Source organism: Magnolia sinica, chromosome 11, assembly GCF_029962835.1.
Source record: "Magnolia sinica isolate HGM2019 chromosome 11, MsV1, whole genome shotgun sequence".
Classification (NCBI taxonomy): domain Eukaryota; kingdom Viridiplantae; phylum Streptophyta; class Magnoliopsida; order Magnoliales; family Magnoliaceae; genus Magnolia; species Magnolia sinica.
Genome location: NC_080583.1, coordinates 11,537,802 through 11,551,555, shown reverse-complemented (window position 1 = coordinate 11,551,555; position 13,754 = coordinate 11,537,802). Strand labels below are relative to the sequence as shown.

Genomic DNA, 13,754 nt, shown 5'->3' with positions numbered 1-13,754 from the left:
TGAGGTTACGCAAATTCGAGTCCGAATTTGTGCATATTGTATAAATTTGAGGTGGTTTCGTAAGACGTGCGGAAGAGAGTTTCCTAAACTATAAATATGGGTCCCTAGGTCTTTATAGAGTATTGAGAAGGCTTTCTAAAGCTATTATGCTAAGGGTTTTTGACAACTAAGGTGAGAGAGAGATAAGGGAGAGAGAGAGGAAGTTTCTGAAAGGGAGGGTTATGCTCGTAGAGGTGATCTATTGTGCAATCGATGTCTCAGCGCTTCTACGTCTTTGTAATTGGTGAGATCTCTCCGTTTTTCTTTATTATCTTATTGTTCATTTACTCCTGCGTGAGTGAAGAAGTTTGATCCAAGCGGTATGTACTTGTGATTGGTTGTGACGTTCTACTTCATAGTGGATTATTGATCTGGACGAGGTCTCGTGATTTTTACCTTTTTGAGGATTTTCCACGCAAAATTCTCTTGTGTCGTGTGGTTTGTGCTTTGATTTATTTCATTGCTTTATTATCCCATAATTCTAGTGTTTGTGGGAGGCTAGATCTTAAGGTTTTGTGCAACGACCCTTAACATTCATAGCATTCTCTTAGCCGAGAGAGAGATGGAAGTTGATGAGCTTAGTTTCTTACAGGCGCTTCTTGCTCTTAGAAGAGAGACATGGGAGAGCTTCCCAACAGGAAGGAATGAGTTCTTTTTCACTAATGGAGAAAGCTTTGATTGTTTTAATGAAAACATAAGTTTGATTTTTCCATATTCCTCAAATGAAGGACTCTCCATGTGAAATGAACCTGCTTTCTATTATACATCGAATCAAGTGTATTTCTCACTTGATGATGAATTTTCAGCTAATGAGATTGATTCATCAGCTAAGAAACACAACACCATGCCATTTCCGATTCAAGAAGATTGCCCATTGGTTGCGGAGCATGCAGGGGCTCGACTTACTTGGCGATAATGTTTATAATTCAGAGAAGAAACAGAGGATTTGTGATGTGGAGTGGGCTCCAACAGCTAAAACTCTAGTTTTCGACATGGATTTGCATCGGATGAAGACATTGGAAAGGCAACCAGTGAAGAATCTGATGGCAGAGAGAAGAAGAAGAAAGCGATTGAATGATTGGCTTTCAATGCTCCGATCAGTGGTTCCTAAGATTAGCAAGGTAACAAAGTTAATCTCTCGATGATGGATGAAAGTTTTAAAATTTTTACTGCATGTTCGATTTAGGGTTGTTAGGATTCATGGAATGTTTTTGAGGAAAATGGTGTTTTTCAAGAAATGTTGTTGCTTGAAAACAATGAGAAATACCAAAAACTCTCCCTTGCTTGTTTTTTAACAGGAATTTCTTGAAAATTTTTCTTTACTTCTGAATATGTTGTTTGGAAGAAAAAAAATTTTCATGAAAATTTTACTCAAAGGTGAAATGTGTGCATGTTCTAAAGATGGATTGTGGCACGTGTCACATTATCGCACATGAAACACGATATATGTGGGATGCTTAAAAGGTGGATGGTGGCACATGTCACATATATTGCACATGCAATATGTTGACACGTGTGGTGTATGTGGAGCACTTAAGGATGGATGACCGCACATGTGGGTCCTTGAAGATGAGGGTGGCACACCGAGGTATTTGACACAATGACACACTTGACAAACAATGGTTGTACATATTGCACGTGTATAGTGCTTTATAATGGATTGTGGCACATGTGGGGCACTTGAATGAACATTTGCATTTATGGGGGATTGGTAAATGTCGCCCATGTGAAGCATTTAAAAAATTTATGATTGCAATGTGGCACATGTAGGGCATTTGAAGATAAGGATGGCATATGTTGCACATGGCATATTATGGCAGTTGGCACATTGGAACATGGGTCACTAAAAGATAAGTTATGGCACACGTGGCACATGGCACTTTAAGGTGGATGGTGGTACATGCTGCACATGTGGCACATTCACACATGTGGGGTACTTGAAGATGGGCGGTTTCACATGACAGGAACCTAGAAGAGAGGCAGTGGTACATGTGACTACTATGTGAGAAACTTTGTAAAAAGATGTCATTTCCTCTTGTTTCCCTCGACTTCCTAGAAAGACATTTTTTAATATTAAATGTAGGCAGGGAAATAAAAAAGAGGCATTTTTCAAGAATGAGAAGCAAATGGAAATGGCTTTTCCAAGAAATTTACAAGAATAGACAATAGAAACATCATTTTCGCACAAATAATGTGTTCTCAATTTATATTTCAATGAATCCAAACAGGCCCTTAAAAGTCTTTCTCTATGTATAGCATTCTCTGGTCCAAATTGTACAAGTGGTCCAACTTTTGTTGGTCCAGACTGCCCATATAATAGGCTCTATAGTTTATGGGTCCTCACTCCTCAATTGGACAATCCTAAACCATTAATTAGTGGGCCCCAAATAAATAGTTAAGAATAGAATACATCAACAGCCCATGTGCAACTGATAAAAATGCCAAATATTGAGATATTCAATTCTGGAGTTTTCAAAGCATGGTCCATACACTATGGAACCAACCATATCAGTGGTCTTGATCACCAATCCATGGGCCCTGCATTTCCATACCTAAAAACACAGATAACATGCACATCATCAAGATAAGGATCATACAATGCCTCTAATATGGTAGTTTTATTCTCTTGAAAACACTCACATTAAGATCTGATTTTTTTAAATTGTTTAGAAAAATAGCTGATAGAAATGACAATTAACAGATGGATAGAACATCTATACTTAGCGATTCCATCGACTACATGAAGGAACTCCTAGACAAGATCAAGAATTTGCAAGAAGAAACTCAAGTGGGTTCGACTTAGCTGAATCCATCGAGCGCTTCCAAGGAGAAAAAACCAAATGAAATCCTAGTCAGGAACACTCCCAAGGTATGGTTTCTGCAATAAGACCTGTTATCACGTATTTGAAGAGTTAAAATCCTGAATTGAATTTTCAAGGTTGGAGCGGCCAAGATGGTCCCCTTAAGTGTTTTAAGGTCTTTACTATGGTAATAGAGGAGTGTTTTTGGTTTGAATACGAAATTGCTCGACTTAGGCTCTTCCATATTCCTAAACATGTTGAATACTCAGTTGTACGTCCCGGAGTGTGACCGTTATCTCTTCAGGAGAAAAGGTCCAAGAGGTAGACACCCTTTCTTGATTTCCGATAGCAAGAATCGAGCTACTATTCAGATTTAATACTTCAGTGGCCGCTTGAACCAGCACGACCTCGGTTGGAAGTGGTGTAGTCAGTGTGGAGGGTTTGACCCCAACAATTCGATTGCTCCTTCTATTCATAATTCCAATTGACAATATTACACCGGTAAGTTAAAAGACAGGGTCCCATCAGGCATGTCAAAACTTGTTGCTCATTGTTTTCCGCAATTTGGTCATGTGATAAGTGTGGGTGTGCTAGAGTTGAATTTGCGGTTCAATTCAAACCGAACGGCTATGACCCCAAGCGCGAGATAGGTAGATGCCCAATATATGATTGAGATCGAATAAAATCGACCGCCTATTTGGCCACTCACTCAATGTGTAAATATGATCAGGCAGTATTCAGAGGGTAGGGTTCGTACTCTGATGATGGGTTACACCTTTCTTTTACCTCCCGTAGGAAATGATTTTTCAATACAGATAAAAGAGAAACGAGAAAGCAATTTTTATAGTCGGTCACGGAGAACGACTGCGAAGCACCTTCTTAGATTAAGAACTGAATCCAGTATATGAGCATAGACGCAAATTACAGCTAAGTTTATCAATTACTTGATTAACACTACGGATTACACTATATAATGTTAGTTAACGCGAAAAAGTAAATGATTACATTAGGAAATGTAATTGATTAGTAATTGAAATGATAATTGAAATATATATATTGAGTTTGATTGGATTGGTATGAGATGACTTTTCCTTGCTGAATTCCTTGATGACTTTTCCCTGCTATTAACGCAAAGGCCACTGTTGCATTGGGTTGTCGCTTGAGATTTGGATATTTCATTTTTGGGACCATGCCCTGGAAAAAATTGATGGACCATGTGAATATACCTTCGAGGTAGGGCCCATGGTTTAGGAAACACCAACGGGAAGGCCTATCCACTGAAAAAATTATATCAGTTTGATCCAAAACTTTGGTGGCCTATTAATGGTCAATCAATACTGTTTCTCATGGCATGGTCCACCTGATGGTTGGATCTGTTTCGTTCTTGGGATAATGCATATGGCAAAACAGATGAATCGGCGTGGATACAGTACACATACATCAAGGTGGGCCAATGGTAAGGGCCGCACCGTCTTGGATGAAGCGCGGGTCACAGGCCGCAGAGAAAGTTATCAAGCGCCTTTTAAAAGGAGATCCCCCCGTAACGGCCCAGAGAGGGAGGGTAGAGGAGGGTTTGGAGCGGGAAGAGGGAAAGATGGTCCTGGAAGTGGCCCTTCTCTATGTAGATAGACAAGCACCCTGACTGATCGATTGATTGATCATGAAGGCTTTTTAATTAGTTTTCAATCTGAAAGATGCGTTGCTCGGCCTCTTTTTTCTCTTCTCCAACTCCAACCATCAATCCCTTCCCCCCTCTGGCCTCGTGATGGAGTAATCGCGGTAAGATCTCATGGCTTATCGCTCTGAAGGCCCACCTACTTGCTATATTTTTGCTTTATTCTTTTCGATTTGTTAACCCTAATGAGATTCGATGTCATCTTTCTTGTCTTATATATATATATTTTTAAATATATATTTTTAATAATTGTTATTAGTATTATTATTATTATTATTTTTTTTTTCTGAGGGGTCGTTTGGATGCCTATAAAATAGGCAAGTGGTAATGAAATATATGTAAATGAATTGCAGGGCTTGTTTGGATGCTGAAATTTCCTATAAATGATTTACAGGTTGTAAACCATTTACAGCTTTGATCTGAAATTGAAAACCTGACTTTTAGTCATGTTTTCACTTACCTGTAAATAGGATTCGGCCTAACGGCTAGTTTTTTTTTTAGAAAATCTTCTATAAAGGGAGCATTGCAGCTCCCTTCCCCCCCATCTCCCCCTCCCTTAATGACACTCTCTCTAAATATGTGTACATTATAGCTCCCATCTCCCCCTCTCCTAACCTAACCCATCGATTTGGGTCCTGGGCTATGAGATAAATGGATTAATTTGCCATGCTCTATCAATTCGAGCTTTTAGAGTCAGTGTTTAATTGTCCTGCATCAAATTGGTATTAGAGCAGGAAGTCTTGTGTTCAAGACTCCTCATTGAGGGTGATTAATGCGGGAGCATTTTCACATCGGGTTCTAGTGGGGTGGCTTGTGGGATGCAAGGGCACACTCGGGGTGGGTGGCCCGCGGAACCCATGGATTTGGGGCCCGCGTGAGGCGGGTGGCTCGTGTGAGGTGGAACCCATAGATTTGGGGCCCACGAGGAGGATCGACCTTAGACCTAACCCATTGATTTGAGGCCTGGGCTATGAGATAAAGGGATTAATTCACCATGCTTTATTAGTTCGAGCTTTTAGAGCAAGTGGTTAACTATCCTGCATCACATATCATTATTAACACACTAATGGATTACAAGTGCATTGACTTTCGGCACAAGCAAGGAGTTAAAGGCACAGTTTGTCATTTGGTCATGGAGAAGGCATACGACTACATTACTTGGAAGTTCTTGGATTGTATGCTAAGGTAGATGGGTTGTGGCCCGAGATGGAGGAGGTGGATAGAGGAGTGTATCAGTTAAACTTGCTTATCTATTTTGGCTTACGAGTGCATTGACTCTTGGCATAAGGAAGAAGTTAAAGGCATAGTTCGTAAGTTGGACTTGAGAGGGCTTACGACCACATTAACCGGAAGTTCTTGGATTATATGATAATGCAAATGGGTTGTGGCTTGAGATGGAGGAGGTGGATAAAGGAGTGTATCAGTTCAACTCTCTTTTCTATTTTGACTTACGAGAGTGTCGACTCTTGGCACAATGATGGAGTTAAATGCAAAGTTTGTAAGTTGGACTTGGAGAAAGCAAACATTCACCAAAAGTTCTTGGATTATATGTTCAGGTATATGGGTTGCAGCCTGAGATGGAGGAGGTGGGTGAAGGAGTGTATCAGTTCAATTTGCTTCTTTATTTTGGACCCGCAAAGGGTTTTTTAAGCATTCAAGGGGAATTCGGCAAGGCAATCCCCTCTCCCCCTATTTGTATTTGGTGGTGCCAAGGCTTTGGGAAGGATGATAGCTAAAGGGCTGGAGGGAGGTCTTCGTGGGTTAGGGTGAATAAGGTAAATCCCTCAATATTTTGCATCTTGTTTGCCAATGACACTCTCCTCTTCTGTGATCAAATGACGCTATGGTGGAAAAGTTGACAATGATTATCTTCTATTTGAAGTGGTTCGGGCCTTAAAGTAAACATCACCAAGAGTGAGATTTTGGGGGTGCAAATTCTAGAGGGGAGGTTGATGGTGGGGATTTTTGGCTGTTGTGCGGGGGATTTTCCCTCATCTTATTTTGGGCTCCCCTTTTGTACTGGGAAGCTGGCAAGGCATTTGTAGGACATAGTGGTGTAGCAGTTTGAAAGGAAGTTATCAAATGGAAGAGTTGATACTTATCACTTATCCCTAGGTCGTCAGATTACTCTAATTAAATCTTCTATATTGAACTTGCCATTGAATTTTCTGTCACCCTTCAGATGCCTAAAGTCAAATTCTGGCTAGGTTAGAGAAGCTAAGAAGAGACTTTTAAAAAAAATATATATATATATGTTTTTTTTAAATAATGTGGCAGGGATCGGATGATATGAAGAAGCTTCAACTTCTAGGGCGGGAAAAGGTATGCAAAACGTTGGAGGAAGGGGGGCGGAGGGGATTAGAGATTTGGAGAAGATGAACTGTTTTAGGAAATTGATTGTGGTAGTTCAGGGAGGAGGAAGACTCTTTATGGAGAGGCGCCATTGTTGGAAAATATGGGTGCCAAGTAGGGGAATGGTTAGTCAAAGATTCTTCCCTTTACAGGGCTTCTGGGTTATGGAACACAAGGTTTCCCGACCTTGGTCACTTATCGGGACCCTTGGTTTTGGACGAGTTTCAAGGTAAGGGTTATGTTAGGGATTTCTTCTCTGGAGGAGCATTTCATAGTTGGGGTCGGTTTCTCTCTTGGCAATGGGGAGAAAATCCATTTTTGGGAGGATGTGCGGGTTGGGGATTCTCCTCTTTAGGCCACTTTCCCAAGTATTGCTCTTCTCTCCATCGAAAGAACATCTTGGTGTCTAAATGCTTCTCATTTAGTGGAAATGAAGTCCTCACCTTGTTGAAGAAATATATTGGATAAGGAAGTGGAGGAGTTTGTGAGGCTTCTTGACCACCTACGTTTGTATTCACCAATGAGATAAGAGTGGGGTCAAGATGATCTAGTTAAGGGATAAATCAAGTTGCTCTTCGGTTTGATCCTTGTATGGGATGCTTTGTAACTCATTTGGGGTTGTTCAACGTGCACACATGGCTCATGTGTAGCGCTATGGGGCCCTCTGAAAGTTGTGGCTTTTGGTTGGTGTGTTGGTAGGAAAAGAGTTTTGACCATCGACAATCTTCAAAGAAGATCTTTGGTGCACTCCAACGTGTGTGTTGTGCATGGCGGGAGGTGTAGAGTTGCCTGAAACGATTGAGGAGTTGCTCTCAAATGGGCACGACGTTGGAATTGGGAAGCAAATGACAACTATTTTGGAGATTAGCTATGTTAGCCACCTGGTGGGTGATTTGAGGGGAAAGAAATGGGAGGCGTTTTTCTTGTAAACAGGTGAAAGTTTTCTTGTAAGTAGGGAATAGTCTCGCCTCAAAATGGCCGGGGACACCCTAACGTCATAAAAAAAGAGTTTTTAGCTTCTTCTTCTTTTTCTTCGTGCCACACAAGTTAGGCAAGAGTTTCTGATTAAAAAAAAATTGTTAATGTTTTAGTAAGCTTACGCCACACAAGTTAGGGAAGAGTTTCTGATAAAAATATTGTTGATGTTTTAGTAAGTTTACCCATAATCATTTTTGAAGTTTTCCTAATAATTTATGCTATATCAAAATACCCCATGTGCGGCAATTTTGGCTCGAGAAGATGCAGCGACTTAAATCTTCAAGCTTGGAATGGGTCTGTGCATGGGTTTACAAAAAAAGTTATTGTACTGTTAGTCCCCACACGTGATACAGTGGTGGATTGCCTTACGGTTTCATTCGGGCCGTATCACCACCAATATGCCTCATATGGGCTTATACTTGCTGATATGGTCATAAGGGTCCTCTTTCTTCCTTTCTTTTTCTTTTTTCACTTTTTCCTTCCTATCAACCTATAGGAGGTAGAAACTTATTTTAGCCTAGGTAGAGTCCTATTTTGGGAATCAAAACACAATATTTGGGTGGGATTTGACGAATCAAATTGGAACAGACCACTTTGAGGAAGATTGGGAAAAGGAGTAAACCATCAGCATTTTTTTTTTTCTTCATTTTTTAATCTTCTTTTTCTTGTATTTCTATTGGATGGGCCGTAATCCACCAAATCATACTTGGTTTGCGTTAGATTGGGGCCCAGTTTGTTATTAGAAAGTCAAGCCTACAAACAACATTCTTGTGAAAAAAATTATCCAATGCACCATTTGATACATGTTAAAAATACATAAAAAAAGATAGATTCTTGTGTTTTACAATTTTCTTTTGCCTAAATTTGCCAATAAACTTTGGGCCAAAATAAAAAATGGCAAATATGGGCCTGTATCTGCTGATATGGGACTGATACATCTTGTATCGTATTGGTTTTGGGCCTTGCCTATACGCCTGCCGATACTGCTATTCAAAACCTTTGTTCCATGGTGTTATAGTCAGAACTTGTAGATACAAATCCATTCTTACTCGGAGATGATCAGTTGACATGTTTTGATTTGTGCTCGAGCTAATTGTAGCTCATCTCTTGAAGGGTTTTATATTTTCCTTTTTCTTTCTTATTTTTACCTGTAATTGATTCAAGCTGTAGAGGATTCAACCCAAAAACATCATCATCATCATAGCCTTATCTCAACTAATTGGGGTCGGCTACATGAATCCTTTTGCGCCATTCCACTCTATCAAGGGCCATGACTTCAGTTAGACCATAGGTCTTCAAGCCTTTTCTTGCTTCCTCCACCCATGTCCTTTTGGGCCTTCCCTTTGCCATTTTAGAGACTTCAACTTGTACCAACTCCTAACTGGCACAGCTCTTGGTCTTTGATCCACATGACCAAACCATCCAAGATACTTTCCCTCATCTTATTACCTGTTGGTGAGCTTCTAAATTCCCTTGAATGTATTAATTTCTATATCTATCTTTGTCTCGCCACTCATCCATCACAACATCCTCATTTCAGCTACAGTCATCTAATGAACTTGTTGTTTTTTAACTGCCCAACATTCTGTCCCATAAAGCAGGGCTGGTCTTATGGCCATCCTATAAAAAAATCCCTTTCAGTTTTGAGTGTGCACAATGATCACATAAAACTCCAGATGCACATCTCCATTTTTTCCACCCTGCTTGTATTCTATGGGCAACATTGTTCTCAATCTCTCCATTTTCATGCTTTAACCCAGAGACTATATAATCAGAATCATTAATGCAGAGCTTAGTATGATGGGTAGGTTAGTCTTTGGGGCATAGCCTGGGCCATTCCCAATACATGTAGTAGACAAGGCCCATACTTGGTAACAAGAGAAGTGTTGAAGTTGGGACTCAAATCAAAGTGGCCCTGGTGATTAAGTATCCTATACATCAAGGGTTAATCATGGCTTGAAAATGGGGCAATTAATTTGGTATTAACATTTCAGTTTGTCATGCTTTTCTATTTTTATTTTTTAAATACATTATTATAGTTTAGATATAATGGTGTTGCTGTATGGGAAGATTACATGGTCTTGCTCATCACCCTGTTAGGATACCTCCAAAATTTCACATATTAGAATATCCCTTTGTGACTGCAATGTATAGTCAACAAGAAAAGGCCAGGGCAATCCACATTCATTAGAAATCATTCCAATGAAAAGGTTAGCATCATCCAACCGGGAAGTTTGGGGCATCACTGATAGTGGTACTCTCACATGTATGGAATCTTGTATCCAAACTCAGGACTATAATTTCTTTCATATGTGTTACATATTTACATTGATGTGAATCCCAAAGATTTGCCATCTTTTAGCTCTTGTCATCCACCTGCATGGCCACACAGCCAATGTGACATGGGTGCCACTTCAAAGCCTTGCATTTGGTGTTCAGAATCTGAGGTTTTCAGGTGATCGGACTATGTAGTTGCTCTGGTGTAGTCATTTTAGTCTATGTTACAACAAAAGGTCTGTTGGGTATTGGTTTCGTAGATGTTATTCTTTTATGCTAAACACTAAATGAATATTGTGATGGGATTTTTACGACAAAGTTCCTCAAGAATTCCAAGTCAACAAAATAATGCCTACATGAATCAAAATACCCAGTAAGTGTTTTCCGAGGGGAAGAATAGCCAAAATGCCGTCATCTAGATTTTTTCTTTACAAAGTGATGAAGTTGAGAATCATGGGGCTCACGTTGTATTTATATGATATCTAACCTGTCCAACATACACACCCCAAGAAGATGATCACTCGAACAAAAATATGGCTTGATCAAATCGTTGGGTCAGTTACACATGAAAATTTGGATTTATTGGGTATATATATATATATATATATTATTTTTTATGGTGCAGCCCACCTAATGATTGGATCCACCCAATTTTTTTTTCATCTGATTGTCTTAGTGGGGTACAACTGTTTGGACGGGTTGGATGTCATACACATGCCATTTGGGGGGCCACAATTCTTGACTTTGTCATCTAGAAGCGTGAGGTACCGTGTGTACGCCACTGTGGCAAAACCCTCGACATATGTTCCATTTTTCTCCCTCAACCTCCCTCTCCTCTCTGGCCCTTACAAGCAGCAAACTGCGAACCCTAAACCTATGTGTCTCACCCTCTCCTCTCTCCCTCTCAATCCCTCTCTCCATCTCAATTACTTTTCTCTCTCTTTTGATTGACTTGTCATATGGGAAGAAGGGGAAGAAGAAGAGGAAGAGAACATATGCATTCTGTGTGTGCGCGTGGGTGGGTGTGTTCTAAATGATATATCCGGTTCTTTGTTGGGATACGTTGCTGCAAACTTTCTAAATGATATATCTGGCTCTTTGTTGGGATACATTGCTGCAAACTTCCTAAGGTATTACCTATTGGTTTTCATTTATGCACATAAACAAGTGTGATTTCATCTCATTTTTTTCCACTTCTTTCGTCTCTTTTCTCCAACAAGAAAAAAGCAAGAGTTGCTGGTGTTGGATTCAATCAAATTATTGCCTAAATAGAAGATTGCAAGAGGGGATTTGAATTCGAATCGTAGGCCTGACGGCTGAAGTGGTTTTCATCTGTTTTTAGTGCTGTCAATGGGCCGGGCTTTGGCCTGCCAAAATCAAAATTTTGAATAGGCCCAGCCCAATGCGCCAGCCTGAAACAGTTCAAAATCCGGGCCAAGGCCAACCTCAGGCTGAGCCCATTGACAGTTCTATCCGTTTTGGGGAAAGTCAAAAAATTTGGTGAACGAACGCCTTTTTTTAAAGCTTCTTTTTATTAGAGCGTTTTCGGTAGCACTTACATAGCGTATGGACTATGGAGGCAGCGTAGCTCCCCCATAGCATAAGCTACAAAGTGTGTAGTGTATGCTACATGTAGCATAGCGTAGCATGTAAGCGCAGGTAGCGTATGCTACCTAAAAATTATTATTATTATTATTATTTTTCTTTTCAAGTTTTTCTTCTATGCTAATTCAACTCCTATTTTAAAATGGTGGTAACTCATCCCGATCACACGTGGCACTACAGTAGATCAATTTGGACCATCCAAACTGTGGTTCATATCGTGGATAGATCACTTAGATCAATCCAGACCATTCCAATTGTGGTCATATTGTGAATTTGTGATGTTTCAATTAAAAAAAAAGAGGCCACAAACACTTAGATGTCTAAAGGCAAAGGGACATTTGCATGGAAATATGTGATTGACACAAAAAAAACTCATAGAAATTATGCATTTTGTAAAATTTATAATAATTTTCTATTATTTTAATTAAAAATATTAAGTATTGTGTAGCATATGCTACACCTTATGCAACATATGCTACATGCTATAGAGGGCCAAACGCTATGCTATACGCTACGCCCAATTTAAAACACAGTTAGATTTAAAACTTTGTTGTTAGATTTAAGCATAGTAGGCCCCAATCTACCAAATTGTGCTTGATTTATGTTCGATTGGGGCCTATACTTGATTTTCACAGATCAATGCCACTTCGGAAGATTGATTAGTAACCATGTACAATAATTCATCTTCTCTATTTTGTTTTTTGTTTTTGTTTTTCCCTCAAATTTCCGGAGGGAAATTGTTCATCTAGTTTAGAAAGAAACATTTGTGGGATGAATTCCAGGGATTCACAAATTTTGGTCCGTTTTCAGCCTTTGAAGTCAAGGTATTAAAAACGGTTACATAATTGTAACAGTGGGAACCTTTCCACGTTACCGGCCGTAACAACCATTATAGAAAAAAGTGGCCCACCGTTTTGGGGTATATATATATATATATATATATATATAGAGAGAGAGAGAGAGAGAGAGAGAGAGAGAGAGAGAGAGAGAGAGAGAGAGACGCTCAGCTACGCACCGGTTCGCACGTCATTACGTGCAAACCTTCCTATCAACTATCGGATAAGGTAGACGGTCTGGATGAAGGCGCTCTTATCACGAGCTTAAAAAAGCGAGTTTCCTCACCCTCTCTCCGAAGGATGCGGCGAAAGCCTTTTCACATAAAATTCTTTCGCTGGGATGCTAGGTGGGTCTCACCAAGATGTTAATGATAAATCCATGCCATCCATACATTTTTAAAAATAATTTTATGGTATGAACCCAAAATTGAGGTAGATTAAATTCTCAAGTGGGCCACACAGTGTTGATTGAACTCTCACCAATAAAAACTTCCTAGGGTTACCAAAATTTTGGACCAAGCTGATATTTGCTTTTTTTTCAATCATCCAGGTCTGCATGACCTAATCTATAGGTTGGATGTCAAACAAATATCATGGTGGGCCCTAAAAAATATTTAACGGTGAGAATCATTATCACCGCTGCTTCCTGTGGTGTGGTCCACTTGAGATTTGGATCTGCCTCAGTTTGGGATAATGCCCTAAATTGATAAGGAAAAATGGATGGACGGGGTAGATTTCTCAAAAACATCATGGTTGGCTGATTGCTTGCCTCTAAGTGCAAAGGTTCGTAAGTAATATCCTGTGAATACAGGGTCGATCACACAGGGAGATGAATTGCGAGAAGGAGAAAAAATCAAATGCAAAACAAACTAAGTAATAAAAACTAAACTAATGATTTGATTTTGGAATTTTTGAATGGATGTAATTTAACTAAATAAAATAACACCCAAGCTTCAAAGTTCCACACATAGGTTAATGTTCCAAAATCATGATGACTTGGATAACACAATTAGGATCTGAGCACTATGGTTAGCCTAATCGGAAAATAAAACAGTTTAAATATTTTAATAAGTGATATAAAATATTAGAAAATCATGGATTTGCACCATTGATATATATTCTCAAGTGTCAGTGATTTTAAGTATTCAATATCTATAGGATAATGAATATCAAAGAAATATAACAGGTTGA

The 13,754-nt window shown here is 39.5% G+C and overlaps 1 pseudogene; it reads left to right on the top strand.

Moving 5' to 3' along the window:
• The first annotated feature begins 578 nt into the window (after positions 1–578).
• Positions 579–6,251, top strand: LOC131219168 (uncharacterized; annotated as a pseudogene).
• Positions 6,252–13,754: the final 7,503 nt, after the last annotated feature.